General features: G+C 39.7%; 1 protein-coding gene across 1 annotated transcript in view; it reads right to left on the bottom strand.

The window, feature by feature from the left end:
• LOC133569155 (gamma-aminobutyric acid receptor subunit rho-3) overlaps window positions 1–7,384 on the bottom strand; it is a 47,650-nt gene extending 40,266 nt beyond the window's left edge. Inside the window, exons 1-2 of the mRNA XM_061921338.1 lie at window positions 6,062–7,384; window positions 5,791–5,986 (exon numbers count right to left, since the gene is read on the bottom strand). The gene's annotated coding sequence lies outside the window, so the exon portion shown is untranslated. The remainder of the gene's footprint in view (window positions 1–5,790; window positions 5,987–6,061) is intronic.
• Window positions 7,385–18,613: the final 11,229 nt, after the last annotated feature.

The raw sequence follows: 18,613 nt of genomic DNA on the forward strand, positions 1-18,613 counted from the left end.
TCTTTGTAATAACATTGTTATTCTCAAGCTAACTGAGGAGGGGGCGTGGCCTGCAGGCCTGCAGCGAACTGGGGTGTGCCAGGACCGGCTTCAAAATCAGCGACAGGTGCGTAGATGGCCCACCTGGACCTTCTTATCTAATCACCTGTCGCTCTGTTATAAGCAGCAGCCAGAAGGAGAGACGGGGTTGGGGCTGGAAATACAATTGCTGGAAAGCAACTGAGAGACTTATTGAAGAATAAAACAATATTGTAACCCTGAAACAGGCTCTCATGTCAGTGCTTGGTGGTCCGAAGAACCCCCAGGAGGGCAAGCCCACACTAACCAATAATAAATATATAACTTCTTACCATTAACGCAACTTCTTGAACAGGTGCGGTAGAAAACAGATGGATGGATTAAAAATGCATGAGATTGTTTTATATTTTTAACATGATTTTTAACACTGTGATTACAAATGGAATTATTCATTACTTATCGTTTTAAGCAACGTCAGCTCAGATTTATCCAAGAGCCAGATGCAGTCATCAAAAGAGCCACATCTGGCTCTAGAGCCATAGGTTCCCTACCCCTGGCCTACACCTTCCACGCTGGCTTGGTGCGGGTTGGCAGGGGTATTTTATATCAGAGATCCTTCTCTTAGTCTAATTGCCGTACTGGGCTGTTGAACTTAGTCTGTCCTGTTGGTTGTCCTGGGTATGACGTTAAACTACATCCAGGCATGAGATGGGAGGTTGTGTGTGGGGTTAGTGAGTCCCAACTAACGTCTATAAAATGCACACAAAGAACCGTTTGCACCTTCTCTTGTGACAGGCGGGCGGTCAGCGCCATAAAGCTGAGCGGGTCCCTGGGTAAATGGGGCGGACAACCAACAGGACAGACTAAACATGTTTATGGGCCAAAGCTTAAAAATAACTTAGGCATCTTCAGAATGGATCTGACTATCATTTCAAAAGGTTTCCCTTTAGGGGACCTGTATTTTTTGTCCCCATACCGTCAGAGGTCCCCTAAAGGTGACTGTGTAGACCAGGGGCGTCACTAGACCTAATACTGTACTGGGGCACACCTGGGGCACAAATAATTCATGTGAGCGTGCAAAGCTCGCAAGCAAAAACATTTTTAGCACTTATTTATCATAAAATATACATAAATAGTGCTTTAAACTATGAAATCATATCAGATTATGTTGTATGGATCTTTGATTAACCACCTGAAATTAACTTATGCATTTGACCTACTTGTGGACTTTTTTACTCCAGACTTCTAAACTGCTACTGGTAAAAGCAAAAAGGAAGAGCAATGCATCTTTTTGAAATATATATTCCAGTAATCATCTGCAAATTTAACATCTACAAAAGTAAAACAAAAAATAAAGCAGCCCTACATCTCTGGGTTCTTTTATATTATTTAATTTCCATTTATGGCAATGTGGCTAATCCTATTTCAGATACACAAAACTATAAAATATACACAAAACAATAAAGCCACAGTAGTAGAATAAATGAACAACTGTTGTGTGTCTGTTCAGGGAATCATTTTCTGAGAAGTAAATTGTAACGTCTCCTTTTCATTTTTGCAAAGTGGTCAATCACTCTGGACAGACATGGAAATATTACAGTAACTGTTATACAGTTGACCAGTGGTTCCCAACTGCTGGGTCGTGACATAAAAGTGGATTGTGTGTCATTTTCAGTGAGTCGCAGTCAGATGTGTGCATGAAAAAAAAAAAGTTTAGGGAGAAAAAAATCTAATTGTGGCAACAAAACCAGATATTTTTAGCCATTTTTCTAGTGACTATTAGTGAGTATTTTAGCTAAAGGCAAACCGACTAACAAGTTGGAGGAGGACTCAGGACAGACATGGAAATATATTTTTAAAAAATCTAAATGGGGCAACAAAACCCGATATTTTCAGCCATCTTTCTGAAAACAAATACAGAAATGTTACTATTTTTTCTGGAAACAAAACCAGATGCTTTAGCTGTAGCCATTTTTCTGGTGACAAAACAAGATTATTTTAGTCAAAGTCGCACCGATTAACAAGACAAGTCTACTGTGCTATTTTTCTGTGAAATAAACTTGATTGATTTAAAAATTTGGTTCACGACTTGATGATATGGAAAAATGTTTTTCTTCCTGAAGACAAAACATTTGAGAAGCACTCAACTCACACATGCTTACTCCAAATCATCATTGATGCAGAAGCAGCAGACAATAACCAACATGATGTTTCATGTTCATTGGAAATTCCCCCGACGACTCGTACAACAAATGAATATGTTTGTATTGATACAAGGAATAACGTTAGCTAACTTAGCATCAACATAAGACAATGATGTTGCCTAGCTAGCTAGGACTTCACTTACATCTCTCCTTCCTGCTGCTTCTTCTCTGCTGCGGGCGAATAACTTTCTTAAATCCATCTAGGAGTTACAGTTTGAGTCAAATAGAAATCAAAATATTGTAATTAACAAATTGTTGTTGGCTAACGTCACCTACCTCACGCAGTGATTCGAACCCCCCCCCCCTCTCTCTCGCAACCAAAGTCTCGATCCACACGTGAATAAATTACCATATTAAGTAGCCATGTGCTCACTGTTTCGTGGAGTGAATACAGTAGCAATCAATGACCATACTAAGTAGTAAGTGCGCTGTTGTCTATGTTATGTAGACTTAAAACTCTGAAGCGTTTTTTTTTTATTGGTGACATTTTTACTGGGGCACTGCAGATCAACAGTGGGGCACGTGCCCCAGTGAAATATGTCTGGCGACGCCCCTGGTGTAGACAGAGCGACGTCCCCATTAAGTAAGCATTGCCAGGACACACACACACACACACACACACACACACACACACACACACACACACACACACACACACACACACACACTGGTTGTAGTTTAGAATGGGGACCAAGTTGTTGATCATGACTTGTGGGGACCACCCTTTCTACAGGTTGTGGAGGCCAAAAAAAAAAAAAGAGGTAAAATGCCCACTGCCCAGTTAGCTCATACACGTCTTTAAATCTCTGGATTGATGAAGTAATGTGCTGATCAAACTTACTGGGGACCCTGGGGGAAAACAGTTAATATGGTTCATGGGGACCAAATTTAAATAATTCTGCATATTTCACACAAATTTGTACGTGACTCCTGAGGACCATTTAAAAAAAAAGTTCAAATGAAATATGACATGATCCTCAGAATATAGGAAGTTTCACCACCTAAATGTTAAATCAAATGTCTCACACTCAAACTAACCAGTAAACATGTTTTATGGGCCAAAGCTTAAAAATCACTTAAGCATCTTCACAATGGATCTGACTATCTTTAAAAAGGTTTCCCTTTAGGGGTCGCTGGAGCCTATCTCAGCTGCATTCGGGAGGAAGGCGGGGTACAGCCTGGACAAGTCGCCACCTCATCGCAGGTATAGGACGACATAATATAGCAATATAGGACAAAGTTACTGTATAGGACGACATCCATCCATCCATTTTCTACCGCTTGTCCTTTTTGGGGTCGCTGGAGCCTATCTCAGCCGCGTTCAGGCGGAAGGCGGCGTACACCCTGGACAAGTCGCCTCCTCATTGCAGGTATAGGACGACATAATATAGCAACTTAGGACAAAGTTACCGTATAGGACGACATCCATCCATCCATTTCCTACCGTTTGTCCCTTTTGGGGTCGCTGGAGCCTATCTCAGCTGCATCCGGGCGGAAGGCGGGGTACACCCTGGACAAGTCGCCACCTCATCGCAGGTATATGACAACATAATATAGCAATATAGGACAAAATTACTGTATAGGACGACATCCATCCATCCATTTTCTACCGCTTGTCCCTTTTGGGGTCGCTGGAGCCTATCTCAGCTGCGTTTGGGCAGAAGGCTGTGTACACCCTGGACAAGTCGCTACTTCATCGCAGGTATAGGACAACATAATATAGCAATATAGGACGTAGAGTTACTGTATAGGACGACATCCATCCATCCATTTTCTACCGCTTGTCCTTTTTGGGGTTGCTGGAGCCTATCTCAGCCGCGTTCAGGCAGAAGGCGGTGTACACCCTGGACAAGTTTCTACCTCATCGCAGGTATAGGACGACATAATATAGCAATATAGGACATAGTGTTACTGTATAGGACCACATAATATAGCAATTTAGGACAAAGTTACCGTAGAGGACGACATCCATCCATCCATTTTCTACCGCTTGTACCTTTTGGGGTTGTGGGGGGGTCGCTGGAGCCTATCTCAGCTGCATTCGGGCGGAAGGCACCGTACACCCTGGACAAGTCGCCACCTCATCTCAGGTATAGGACAACATAATATAGCAATATAGGACGTAGAGTTACTGTATAGGACGACACCCATCCATCCATTTTCTACCACTTGACCCTTTTGGGGTCGCTGGAGCCTATCTCAGCTGCGTTTGGGCAGAAGGCGGGTTACACCCTGGACAGGTCGCCACCTCATCGCAGGTATAGGACAAAATAATATTGCAATATAGGACAAAGTTACCGTATAGGATGATATCCAACCATCCATTTTCTACCGCTTGTCCCTTTTGGGGTCGCTGGAACCTATCTCTGCTGCGTTTGGGCGGAAGGCGGCGTACACCCTGGACAAGTCGCCACCTCATCGCAGGTATAGGACGACATAATATAACAATATAGGACGTAGAGTTACTGTATAGGACGACACCCATCCATCCATTTTCTACCGCTTGTCCCTTTTGGGGTCGCTGGAGCCTACCTCAGCTGCGTTTGGGCGGAAGGCGGGCTACATCCTGGACAAGTTGCTACCTCATCGCAGGTATAGGACCACATAATATAGCAATTTAGGACAAAGTTACTGTAGAGGACGACCTCCATCCATCCATTTTCTACCGCTTGTCCCTTTTGGGGTCGTGGGGGGGTTGCTGGAGCCTATCTCAGCTGCATTCGGGCGGAAGGCAGCGTACAACCTGGACAAGTTGCCACCTCATCTCAGGTATAGGACAACATAATATAGCAATATAGGACGTAGAGTTACTGTATAGGACGACACCCATCCATCCATTTTCTACCGCTTGTCCCTTTTGGGGTCGCTGGAGCCTATCTCAGCTGCGTTTGGGCGGAAGGCGGTGTACACCCTGGATAAGAACGCTACTTAATCGCAGGTATAGGACAACATAATATAGCAAAATAGGACGTAGAGTTACTGTATAGGACGACACCAATCCATCCATTTCCTACCGCTTGTCCCTTTTGGGGCCGCTGGAGCGTATCCCAGCTGCATTCGGGTGGAAGGCGGTGTACACCCTGGACAATTTTCCACCTCATCGCAGGTATAGGACGACATAATATAGCAATATAGGACAAAGTTACTGAATAGGACTGTGGAGAGGTGCTGCCGGCGAACGAGCAGCGGGCCAGGGCATGCTGGAGCCCGGCCCAAGATGGCGGCAAGGAAGTGGAGAATGCGGCCGAGCGGATAGGCGGGGCGTGCCGTGAGCAACGCCACAATCGAGTTCAGGTGCGTGGATCGTGCACCTACAGACAATCAATAAATCTCCTCTGGCTGTATAAAAGGGCAGCAGCGGAGGAGGGTGAGGCTGAGGGAGGTGGAGAGTCAGCAGCAGTGGCTGGAGAGCAGAAGCAACAGGAAGCAAGACACGAGAGACGGAGACGTGGCCGACTAAAGCGCGGACCGGAGAGCGAGAGACAAGGAGCGAGACACGAAGAGAGAGCAGCGGGAGCGGCGACGGCCCAAAAGACATCCTTTATTGCAAAATAAACGAGAGTCAAACCTGCACAATCATGTCCTTCCTGAGTGGTCCATGGAACCCGCACGACGACAGCGTGAGTCGTTCACAAGGACGACATCCATCCATCCATTTTCTACCGCTTGTCCCTTTTGGGGTCGCTGTAGCCTATCTCAGCTGCATCCGGGCGGAAGGCGGGGTTACACCCTGGACAAGTCGCTACCTCATCGCAGGTATAGGACTACATAATATAGCAATATTGGACATAGAGTTACTGCATAGGATGACATATTATAGCAATATAGGACAAACTTACTGTATAGGACGACATCCATCCATTCATTTTCTACCGCTTGTCCATTTTGGGGTCGCTGGAGCCTATCTGAGCTGCATTCGAGCGGAAGGCGGAGTACACCCTGGACAAGTCGTCACTTCATCGCAGGTATAGGACGATATAATGTAGCAATATAGGACAGAGTTACTGTATAGGACAACATGAGAGGATGAATTAAAGAACATCTTTGACCTGAGTGATTGACATCCACTAAGGTGGTGGACACTGTCCCACTTTATAAACAAACCCCTCTGGCATTTGAATGGACTGCAGACTGTAATAGTGTGTGTGTGTGTGTGTGTGTGTGTGTGTGTGTGTGTGCGTGTGTGCATGTGTGTGCTCAAGCAAACTCCACCCCGTCCCCAGTCAGCGTGAGTGAAGTGTGTTGAAGTGTGTGAGCGTGCGTTGTGTTCTCTAAATAACCTGTTGATCCAGTCATGCTAACACGATCGGAGGGCGACACACTCCACTCTTCCTCTTCTGGACACATTTCACTGTAAGTGTGCCTCGGACTTTTATCACCTCTTACTTCTCTCCCAGGATTTCTGATGTCTTCCTCATCCGCACTAAAACCTCAGACGTCTTACTTTTGTCGCACACTAATGGATCCTCTTGCTGGCATCGTATCCCTTGACATCTTCTTGGCGGAATGAAGTCTGACTCCACCGAGGAACCTACAGACCTTTCACTACGTATGATGTCTCACTCCTGCCGATGTGTCTCACTTCTCACACACACATTGTGACCACTTTCACTTTCTCAGATGTATTGATGGTATTTGGTGTATTGAGGTTTCACTTCTCATAACCCTTCTGACGTCTCAGCACACACACACTGTTGTGTCATGATGACATGTCACTGCAGACACACACTTGCTCAACACTGCCCGGGGATTCTCCCATCTTTCACTCATTACACCATATCTGATGTTTCACTCCTCAAACGTTCTGATGTTTCACTCTAACTTTCTGATGTTTCCCTCCTCAAACTTTGTGGTGTTTCACTCCCAACACAACTTCTGATATTTCACTCAAACTTTCTGATGTTTCACTCCCAACACACTTTCTGATCTTTCACTCATAACACAATTTCTGACGTTTCACTCCTCAAACGTTTTGATGTTTCACTCATCAAACTTTCTTTCTCTCCTCAAACGTTTTGATCTTTCACTCCTAACACTTTCAGATGTTTCACTCTTCAAACTTTCTAATGTTGCACTACTCAAACTTTCTGATCTTTCACTCTGAACTTTAGGATGTTTTACTCTTCAAACTTTTGGATGTTTTACTCCTCAAACATTCTTGTTTCGCTACTCAAATTTTCGAATGTTTCATTCCTCCAACTTTGTGATGTTTCACTCGTCAAACTTTCTTATGTTTCACTCCTCAAACTTTAATTTTTTATTCCTTTGTCTTTATGTTTAATTCCAGACTCTCAGATGTTTTCTCTTTACAAACTTTCTGATGATCTATCCCAAAACTTTCTAAAATACAGGTATAATCCTCAAACTTTCTGAAGTTTTACTCATCAAACGTTTTGATCTTTCACTCCTAAAACTTTTTGATGTTTCACTCTTCAAACTTTCTAATGTTGCACTACTCAAACTTTCTGATCTTTCACTCTTCAAACTTTTGGATGTTTTACTCCTCAAACTTTTGGATGTTTTACTCCTCAAACATTCTTGTTTCGCGACTCAAATATTCGAATGTTTCATTCCTCCAACTTTGTGATGTTTCACTCGTCAAACTTTCTGATGTTTCACTCGTCAAACTTTCTAATGTTTCCTTCTTCAAACTTTCTGATGTTTCATCACTTAAACTTTAATTTTTTTACTCCTGTTTATATATTTCATGTCACAGACTCTCAGATGTTTCAATCCTTACAAACTTTCTGATGATCCACCCTAAACTTTCTGATGTTTCACTCCTCAAACTTTAATTTTTTATTCCTTTGTCTTTATGTTTAATTCCAGACTCTCAGATGTTTTCTCTTTACAAACTTTCTGATGATCCATCCCAAAACTTTCTAAAATACAGGTATAATCCTCAAACTTTCTGAAGTTTTACTCCTCAAACTTTCTAATCTTTCACTCCTCAAACGTTTTGATCTTTCACTCCTAACACTTTTTGATGTTTCACTCTTCAAACTTTCTAATCTTTCACTCCTCAAACGTTTTGATCTTTCACTCCTAACACTTTTTGATGTTTCACTCTTCAAACTTTCTGATCTTTCACTCTTCAAACCTTTGGATGTTTTACTCTTCAAACATTTGGATGTTTTACCCCTCAAACATTCTTATGTTTCACCACTCAAATTTTCGGATGTTTCACTCCTCCAACTTTGTGATGTTTCACTCGTCCAACTTTCTGATGTCTCACTCTTCAAACTTTGTAATGTTCCATTCTTCAAACTTTCTGATGTTTCACTACTTCAACTTTCATTTTTTTACTCCTGTCTTTATATTTCATGTCACAGACTCTCAGATGTTTCACTCCTTACAAACTTTCTGATGATCCACCCAAAACTTTCTGTTTCACTCCTCAAACTTTCTGATGATTCCCATTCTTCACAAACTTTTGATGTTTCTCTACACACAAACTTTCTGATGTTTTGCTCCTCAAACTTTCCTTTTTTTATTCCTTTGTCTTTATGATGTTTCATTCCAGACTCTCAGATGTTTTCTCTTTACAAACTTTCTGATGATCCATCCCTAAACTTTCTGATATACAGGTATACTCATTAAACTTTCTGATGTTTCACCTTTCAAATGTTCTGATATTTCACTCATAAAACTTTCTAATCTTTCACTCCTCAAACATTTTGATTTTTCACTCCTAACACACTTTCAGATGTTTCACTCTTCAAACTTTCTAATGTTGCACTACTCAAACTTTCTGATCTTTCACTCTTTGAACTTTTGGATGTTTTACTCTTCAAACATCCTTATGTTTCGCTACTCAAATTTTTGGATGTTTCACTCCTCCTACTTTGTGATGTTTCACTCCTCAAACTTTCTAATGTTTCATTCTTCAGACTTTCTGATGTTTTGCTACGTAAACTTACTTTTTTTTACTCCTGTCTTTATATTTCATGTCACAGACTCTCAGATGTTTCATTACTTACAAACTTTCTGATGATCCACCCTAAACTTTCTTATGTTTCACTCCTCAAACTTAAATTTTTTATTCCTTTGTCTTTATGATGTTTAATTCCAGACTCTCAGATGTTTTCTCTTTACAAACTTATGATGATCCATCCCTAAACTTTCTGATATACAGGTATACTCATTAAACTTTCTGATGTTCTACTCCTCAAACTTTCTGATGTTTCACTCCTCAAACGTTCTGATATTTCACTCATCAAACTTTCTAATCTTTCACTCCTACCACTTTCTGATGTTTCACTCTTAAAACTTTCTATAATTTCTAGAAAATTCACTACTCAAACTTTCTGTTGTTTCACTCCAACTTTCTGATGTCTCACTCCTCAAACTTTCTAATGTTTCATTCTTCAAACTTTCTGATGTTTTGCTACGTAAACTTACACATTTTTTTACTCCTGTCTTTTTATTTCATGTCACAGAAGCTCAGATGTTTCAATCCTTACAAACTTTCTGATGATCCACCCTAAACGTTCTTATGTTTCACTAGTTTTTTATTCCTTTGTCTTTATGTTTAATTACAGACTCTCAGATGTTTTCTCTTTACAAACTTTCTGATGATCCATCCCTAAACTGTCTGATATACAAGTATTCTCATTAAACTTTCTGATGTTCTACTCCTCAAACTTTCTGATGTTTCACTCCTCAAACTTTCTGATGTTTCACTCCTCAAAATTTTTAATCTTTAACTCCTTAAACATTTTGATCTTTCGCTCCTAACACTTACTGATGTTTCACTCCTCAAACGTTCTGATGTTTCACTCCTCAAACTTTCTAATCTTTCACTCCTCAAACGTTTTGATCTTTCACTCCTAACACTTTCAGATGTTTCACTCTTCAAACTTTTCTAATGTTGCACTACTCAAACTTTCTGATCTTTCACTCTTTAAACCTTTGGATGTTTTACTCTTCAAACTTTTGGATGTTTTGCTCCTCAAACATTCTTATGTTTCACTACTCATATTTTCGGATGTTTCAATACTCCAACTTTTGGATATTTTACCCCTCAAACTGTCAGATGTTTTACTCTTAAAACCTTTTGACCTCAACTCCTAACACACTTTCTGATGTCTCACTCCAAGCAGACTTCCTGTGATCTCACCCCTCACCAGGATTCTCAGACCTTGAACTATTTGCATGTACTTCCTGAAGACTCTCTGGCATTCTCATTCCTCCCAGAGTCTTCCCGACATCCCACTCCCTCAGATTTGCCGCAGCCTGGTTGGAAAGTAAATATTTTCAGTGAGAGTGATCAGAATGTAAATTGAGGAGCTGGCTGCCACATTATTGATAACAAATCAATACATATCTGTCGCTGGCTGCCAGGGCTAAGAAGAGGATGTGATTAGATGTCCTTCTGCTCTTTGATTGATCCGTGGCAGTCCTCATTCTTTCAGGAGTTGAAGTGATCAAGCAGCAGCTGATAGTGAGCGCTTGTCGTGTTATTCTTTGGGTTTTTATCAGCGCGCTGCTTCTCAAAGGCTTTATCTGAGATGAAAAGACAACACGCTTTCTGGAGATGAAAAGATGCAGAGGAAAGAAAAGCGAGCGGTGATGAAAAGGGAGCTCGGAGAAAAACCCTCCTGCATCCAAACTGGGCTTTTCTCAAAGAGCTCTAGCACATGTTCCGTCACGTCATTCGTCCTCCCGTGTCATCGTCGGCCAGGAGCTCTCTGTAATTATGGCTTCTTCTTTTTTCTTCTTGTCGTGTGATGGCAGACCACAGAGAGGGATTCAAACCTGCACACCCCAGCGAAGTGGAAGAATGGACTGAAGACTGAAGTCCCACTTTGGGCATGTGTGAAGATCAAACAATGTCAGCGTTGTGCATCCAGGCCTGCTTCCTGCTCGCCCTCAGCGCCGCCGCGTGGGACAAAATTCCAGGTGAGACACAAACGCGCTTTTGTCCCAAAGCCACAGTGATCTGGCCGCCGGGAGGTTCGGGTTCTAAAGACAGCACGGCGGATCTCATGGCTGATGAGGACTTGTTCAAAGTGCAATCGTTCATTTGATCGCTGCTTTTGCACTGCATTCCTAAAAACAGCATAGCGCTTCCATCGTATAGAGGATCTTTGACTCACGTTTTTACAGTAGAATACAGGAAAACTCCTGTCATGAGATCTTTCCCTTTTTCAAGTAGATTCCTAAAAACAGCAGAATTCTCTTGTCATTTACAGGATCTTCGAATAGCATTTTTGCAGTAGGTTCGAAAAACAACAGCATCTAACAGAGGATCTTTGACTGGCATGTTCACAGTTGAGCCTTAAAATCAGCAGCGCAAACCTGATAGAAAAATCTTTAACTTGCAGTGATTTGGTGTGTTGTTTGCAGTAGATTACTAAAAACAGCAGAACGTTCTCCTCAAATAGGGTGTTTTCAATACTATTTTTACAGTAGATCCTTAAAAACAGCGCAGCTCTTCTTTCATACAGAAAAACTTTGAATAGTATTTTTGTAGTACATTCCTAAAAAAAAGCACAGCGCTTCTGTCATACAGAAGATCTTTGACTCACGTTTTTGCAGTAGAATACTGGAAAACTACTGTCTCAGAAGATCTTTCCCTTCTTGAAGAAGATTCTTAAAAACAGCAGGATTCTCTTGTCATATAGAGGATCTTCGACTAGCATTTTTTCAGTAGGTTCTAAAAACAATAGACTCTAATAGAGGATCTTTGACCAGCATGTTCACAGTTGAGCCTTAAAAAACAGCAGAACAAACCCGATAGAAACAAATTTAACTAGTAGTGGTTTAGCACATTGTTTGCAGTAAATTACTAAAAACAGTAGAACAAGCGTATTTTCAAAATATTTTTTACAGTACATCCTTAAAAAAGCCAAAACCGGTCAGGGCATCTGTTACAACTGTTGTGGAAGTCGATTACAAAAAATAGCAGAGTGTTTTTGTCATAAAGCAGCTATTTGAATGACGTTTTTACAGTGGGTCCTTAAAAACAGCGCTGCTCTTCTTTCATACAGAAAAACTTTGAATAGTGTTTTTGTAGTACATTCCTAAAAACAACACAGCGCTTCTGTCATATAGAGGATCTTTGACTCACGTTTTTGCAGAAGACTACTGGAAAATAGCAGAGCACTCCTGTCAGGAGATCTTTCCCTTCTTGAAGTATCCCATCCATACATTTTCTACCGCTTATTCCCTTTTGGGGTCGCTGGCGCCTATCTCAGCTACAATCGGGCGGAAGGCAAGGTACACCTTCTTGAAGTAGATTCCTAAAAACAGCAGAATACTCTTGTCATTTATAGGATATTCGACTAGCATTTTTGCAGTAGGTTCCAAAAACAATAGAATCTAACAGAGGATCTTTGACTAGCATGTTCACAGTTGAGTATTAAAAAACAGCAGAGCAAACCTGATAGAAAATGATTTGACTCGTAGTGGTTTGGCACATTGTCTGCAGTAGATCACTAAAAACAGTAGAACAGGGGTATTTTTTAAAGTATTTTGTACAGTAGGATCTTAAAAAATCCAAAACCTGTCAGGGCATGTGTTACTACTGTTGTGGGAGTAGAATACAAAAAATAGCAGAGCGTTTTTGTGATAAAGCTGCAATTTGGAAGACAATTTTGCAGTAGGTCCTTAAAAACAGCGCAGCTCTTCTCTCATACAGAAAAACTTTAAATAGTGTTTTTGTAGTACATTCCTAAAAACCTGCACAGCGCTTCTGTCATATAGAGGATCTTTGACCCACATTTTTGTAGTAGAATACTGGAAAACAGCAGAGCACTCCTGTCAGATCTTTGACTTTTTCAAGTAGATTCCTAAAAACAGCAGAATTCTCTTGTCATTTAGAGGATCTTCGGCTAGCATGTTCAGAGTTGAGCCTTAAAAAACAGCAGAACAAACCTGATAGAAAAATCTTCAACTAGCACGTGTGCACGTTGTTTGCAATAGATTACTAAAAACAGCATTATGTTCTCTCATCAAATAGGGTATTTTCAAGATTATTTTTACAGTACATCCTTAAAAAAGCCTAAACCTGTCAGGGCATCTGTTACTACTGTTGTGGGAGCAGATTACAAAAAACAGCAGAGTGTTTTGTCATAAAGCAGCTATTTCAATGACATCTGTGCAGTAGGTCCTTAAAAACAGCGCAGCTCTTCTTTCATACAGAAAAACTTTGAATAGTGTTTTTGTAGTACATTCCTAAAAACAGCAGAGCGCTTCTGTCGTATAGAGGATCTTTGACTCACATTTTTGTAGTAGAATACTTGAAAACAGCAGAGCACTCCTGTCAGGAGATCTTTAACATTTTCAAGTAGATTCCTAAAAACAGCAGGATTCTCTTCTCATTTAGAGGATCTTCGACTATCATTTTTGCAGTAGGTTCTAAAAATAATAGACTCTAATAGAGGATATTTGACTAGCATGATCACAGTTGAGCCTTAAAAAACAGCAGCGCAAACCTAATAGAAACATCTTTAACTAGCAGTGGTTTGGCATGTTGTTTGCAGTAGATTACTAAAAACAGCAAAACGTTTTCCTCAAATAGGGTATTTTCAAGATTATTTTTACAGTAGGTCTTTAAAAACAGCGCAGCTCTTATTTCATACGGAAAAACTTTGAACAGTGTTTTTGTAGTACATTCCTAAAAACAGCACAGCGCTTCTCTCATATAGAGGATCTTGTCATTAAGAGGATCTTTGGCTAGCATTTTTGTAGTAGATTCTAAAAACTAAAGAATCTAACAGAGGATCTTTGACTAGCATGTTCACAGTTGAGTCTTAAAAAACAGCAAAGCAAACCTGATAGAAAAGTCTTTAACTAGCAGTGGTTTTGTACATGGTTTGCAGTAGATTACTAAAAATAGTAGAACAAGGGTATTTTCAAAATATTTTTTATAGTAGGTCCTTTAAAAAGCCGATACCTGTCAGGGCATCTGTTACTACTGTTGTGGCAGTAGATTACAAAAAATAGCAGAGCGTTTTTGTCATAAAGCAGCTATGTGAAAGACGTTTGACTTTGAATATTGTTTTTGTAGTACATTCCTAAAAACAGTACAGCGCTTCTGTCATATAGAGGATCTTTGACTTACGTTTTTGCAGTAGAATACTTGAAAACAGCAGAGCACTCCTGTCAGGAGATCTTTCCCTTCTTGAAGTAGATTCCTAAAAACAGCAGAATTTTCTTGTCATTTAGAGGATCATTAAATAGCATTTTTGCAGTAGGTTCTAAAAACAATAGAATATAACAGAGGCTCTTTGACTAGCATGTTCACAGTTGAGCCTTAAAAAACAGCAGCGCAAACCTGATAGAAAAATCTTTAACTAGCAGTGGTATGGCATGTTGTTTATAGTAGATTACTAAAAACAGCAGAACATTCTCCTCAGATGGGGTATTTTCAAGGTTATTTTTACAGTGGGTCCTTAAAAACAGCGCAGCTCTTCTTTCACATAGAAAAACTTTGAATAGTGTTTTTGTAGTACATTCCTAAAAACAGCACAGTGCTTCTGTCATATAGAGGATCTTTGACTCACATTTTTGTAGAAGAATACTAGAAAACAGCAGAGCACTCCTGTCAAGAGATATTTAACTTTTTCAAGTAGATTCGTAAAAACAGCAGAATTCTCTTGTCATTTAGAGGATCTTTGACTAGCATTTTAGCAGTAGGTTCTAAAAACAATAAACTCTAACAGAGGATCTTTGACTAGCATGTTTAGAGTTGAGCCTTAAAAAACAGCAGAACAAACCTGATGGAAAAATCTTTAACTTGCACATTGTTTGCAGTAGATTACTAAAAACAGCAGAATTTTCTCCTCAAATAGGGTATTTTCAAGATTATTTTTACAGTACATCCTTAAATAAGCCAAAACCTGTCAGGGCATCTGTTACTACTGTTGTGGGAGTAGATTACAAAAAATCGCAGAGTGTTTTAGTCATAAATCAGCTATTTAAATGACATTTTTGTAGTAGGTCCTTCAAATCAACGCAGCTCGTCTTTCATATAAAAAACTTTGAATATTGTCTTTGTAGTACATTCCTAAAAACAGCACAGCGCTTCTGTCATATTGAGGATATTTGACTTACATTTTTACAGTAGAATACTAGAAAACAGCAGAGCACTCCTGTCAGGAAATGTTTCCCTTCTTAAAGTAGATTCCAAAAAACAGCAGAATTCTCTTGTCATTTAGAGGATCTTCGACTACCATTTTTGCAGTAGGTTCTAGAAACAATAGACTCTAACAGATGATCTTTGACTAGCATGTTCACACTTGAGCCTTACAAACAGCAGCGCAAACCTGAGAGAAAAATATTTAACTTGCAGGGGTTTGGCATGTTGTTTGCAGTAGATTACTAAAAACAGTAGAACAAGAGTATTTTCAAAATATTTTTTTACAGTACAATAGGTCTTTAAAAAAGCCTAAACCTGTCAGGGCATCTGTTCCTACTGTTCTGGGAGTAGATTCCAAAAAATAGCAGAATGTTTTTGTCATAAAGCAACTATTTGAATGACGTTTTTGTAGTACGTCCTTCAAAACAATGCAGCTCTTATTTCATACAAAAAACTTTGAATAGGGTTTTTGTAGCACATTCCCAAACACAGCACAGCGCTTCTATTATATAGAGGATCTTTGACTCACGTTTTTGCAGTAGAACACTGGAATACAGCAGAGCACTCCTGTCAGGAGATCTTTCCCTTCTTGAAGTAGATTCCTAAAAACAGCAGAATGCTCTTGTCATTTAGAGGATCTTCGATTAGCGTTTTTGCAGTAGATTCTAACAATAGAATCTAAGAGAGGATCTTTGACTAGCATGCTCACAGTTGAGTCTTAAAAACAGCAGAGCAAACCTGATAGAAAAGTCTTTAATAGTGGTTTGGTACATTGTTTGCAGTACATTACTAAAAACAGCAGGATGATTTTCTGAAATAGGGTGTTTCCGAAATTAAGTACGTCTTTTTTCCCAAACAGAATCCTTCCGTTATATTGAAAATCTTCGACTAATATTTTTGTAGTACATTCCTAAAAACAGCAAAAAGCGCTTGAAAATAAAAAAGATTTCTGACTCAGTTTTGCAGTACAGTATTGAAAATATTGTGCTCTGACAGAGGAATGTTTAACGACATCATTAGCAGTAGATGATTAAAAACAGCAGAATGATGTCATCGTATACAGGATGACAATATTTTTTGTAAAAACAGAAACAAACCTAGAGGGACAAAAGGTAGAAAATGGATGGATGGATGCACACTGTAGGGTATTTGAGTGGTGTTTTTGCCAAACATTCGTAAAAACAGCAGCATCCTTTTGTCATTTTAGACCATATTTGTCTATGGTTTTTGCAGTAGATTGCAAAAAAACCTCAAAAACAGATCAACTAAAGCACTACTCATATACACTGTAAGATCTTTGACCAATGTTTTTGCCGGACTGTAGGATCTTTGACCGGTGTTTTTGCCGTAAATTCCTAAAAATCTTTCTGTCATTTTATACCATATTTGACTGTTTTTTTTGCTTTAGATTGATTAAAAATTAAAGCACTCCTATCATATATAATGTAGGATCTTTGACTGGTGTTTTTGCCATACAGTAGGGTCTTGAAATGATGTTTTTGTTGTACTGTAGATTCCTAAAAACAGCAGCATCCTTCTGACTATTGTTTTTGCAGTAGATTGCAACAGACAAACAAACAACTAAAGCACTACTAATATACACCGTAAGATCTTTGACCAATGTTTTTGCCGGACTGTAGGATCTTTGATCTTTTTGCCGTATATTCCTAAAAATAGCAGCATCCTTCTGTCATTTTAGACCATATTTAACTATTGTTTTGCAGCAGATTAAATACAAAAAAAACTAAAGCACTAGTCATACTGTAGGATCTTTGATCGATGTTTTTGCTGGACTGCAGGATCTGTGACTGGTGTTTTTGCTGTATTTTAGGATCTTTGAGTGGCGTTTTTGCCATGTATTCCTAAAAACAGCAGCATCCTTTTGTCATTTAAGACAATATTTGACTATTGTTTTTGCAGTAGGTCAATAAAAAAAAAACTAAAGCACTACTCCTATGTACTGTAGGATCTTTGACAAATGTTTTGCCAGAGTGTAGGAACTGTGTTTTTGCCGTATATTCCTAAAAACAGTAGCATCATTCTGTCAGATTAGACCTTCGTTGACGATTGTTTTTGCAGTAAGTCTTTAAAAACAGCAAAAAACCTATCAGAGGAATCTTTATCTAGCAATTTTGGAGAACATTCTAGAGAACATAAGAGCATTCCTGTCATGAAAGAGCATCTTTGACTGGTGTTTTTGCAGTAGGTTCCTAAAAACAGCAGAACATAAGTGCTGCATTTAAAGGCCTACTGAAATGAGATTTTCTTATTTAAACGGGGATAGCAGGTCCATTCTATGTGTCATACTTGATCATTTTGCAATATTGCCATATTTTTGCTGAAAGGATTTAGTAGAGAACATCCACGATAAAGTGACGATTTACCCATTAATTTGAGCGAGGATGAAAGATTCGTGGATGATGAAAGTGAGAATGAAGGACTAGAAAAAAAAAAAATATATATATAAATACAGTGGGAGCGATTCAGAAGTTATTAGACACATTTACTAGGATAATTCTGTAAAATCTCTTATCTGCTTATTGTGTTACTAGTGTTTTAGTGAGATTATATGGTCGTACCTGTACAACCTGAAGGTCGGCCCTGCACCTTTCTTCAGCACCAGTCGACGGGTGGCGGCGATGCCCATCTCTGCCATTTGCAAGGGACCCTCTTCGAAACACGATCTTTCGAAATGATCGCTACATAATCCACTGTACTTTGTGTGTGTGTGGTCCAATCCAACCGCTCTGTTCCATAGTAAAGCTTCACCGTCATCTTTCGGGAATGTAAACAAGGAAACACAGGCTGTGTTTGTGTTGCTAAAGCCGGCCGCAATACACCGCTTCCCACCTACAGCTTTCTTCTTTGATGTCTCAATTGTTCATTGAAAAAATTGCAAAAGATTCAGCAACACCGATATCCATAATACTGTGTAATTATGCGATGAAAACAGACGACTTATAGCTGGGAACGATGCTGGAACAAAATATCCTCTACAATGCGTGACAGCACGCGCACGAGTCATCATACCGAGACATTTCAGCAGGATATTTCGGTGCGAAATTTAAAATTGCAATTTAGTAAACTAAATCGGTCGTATTGGCATGTGTTGCAATGTTAATATTTCATCATTGATATATAAACTATCAGACTGCGTGGTGGCTAGTAGTGGCTTTCAGTAGGCCTTCAAAGTACTTGAATGTTGACTTTTCCCGGTAAGGGTAGCTTTGAAGGGGTTAACTTAATTGCAGATATTTCCAGACATTGTACTTGCTGCCTCACTTTGTGTGTTTTCTTTTAAAGGACG

The sequence above is a fragment of the Nerophis ophidion genome, linkage group LG15 (assembly GCF_033978795.1).
Source record: "Nerophis ophidion isolate RoL-2023_Sa linkage group LG15, RoL_Noph_v1.0, whole genome shotgun sequence".
NCBI classification, from domain to species: Eukaryota; Metazoa; Chordata; class Actinopteri; order Syngnathiformes; family Syngnathidae; genus Nerophis; species Nerophis ophidion.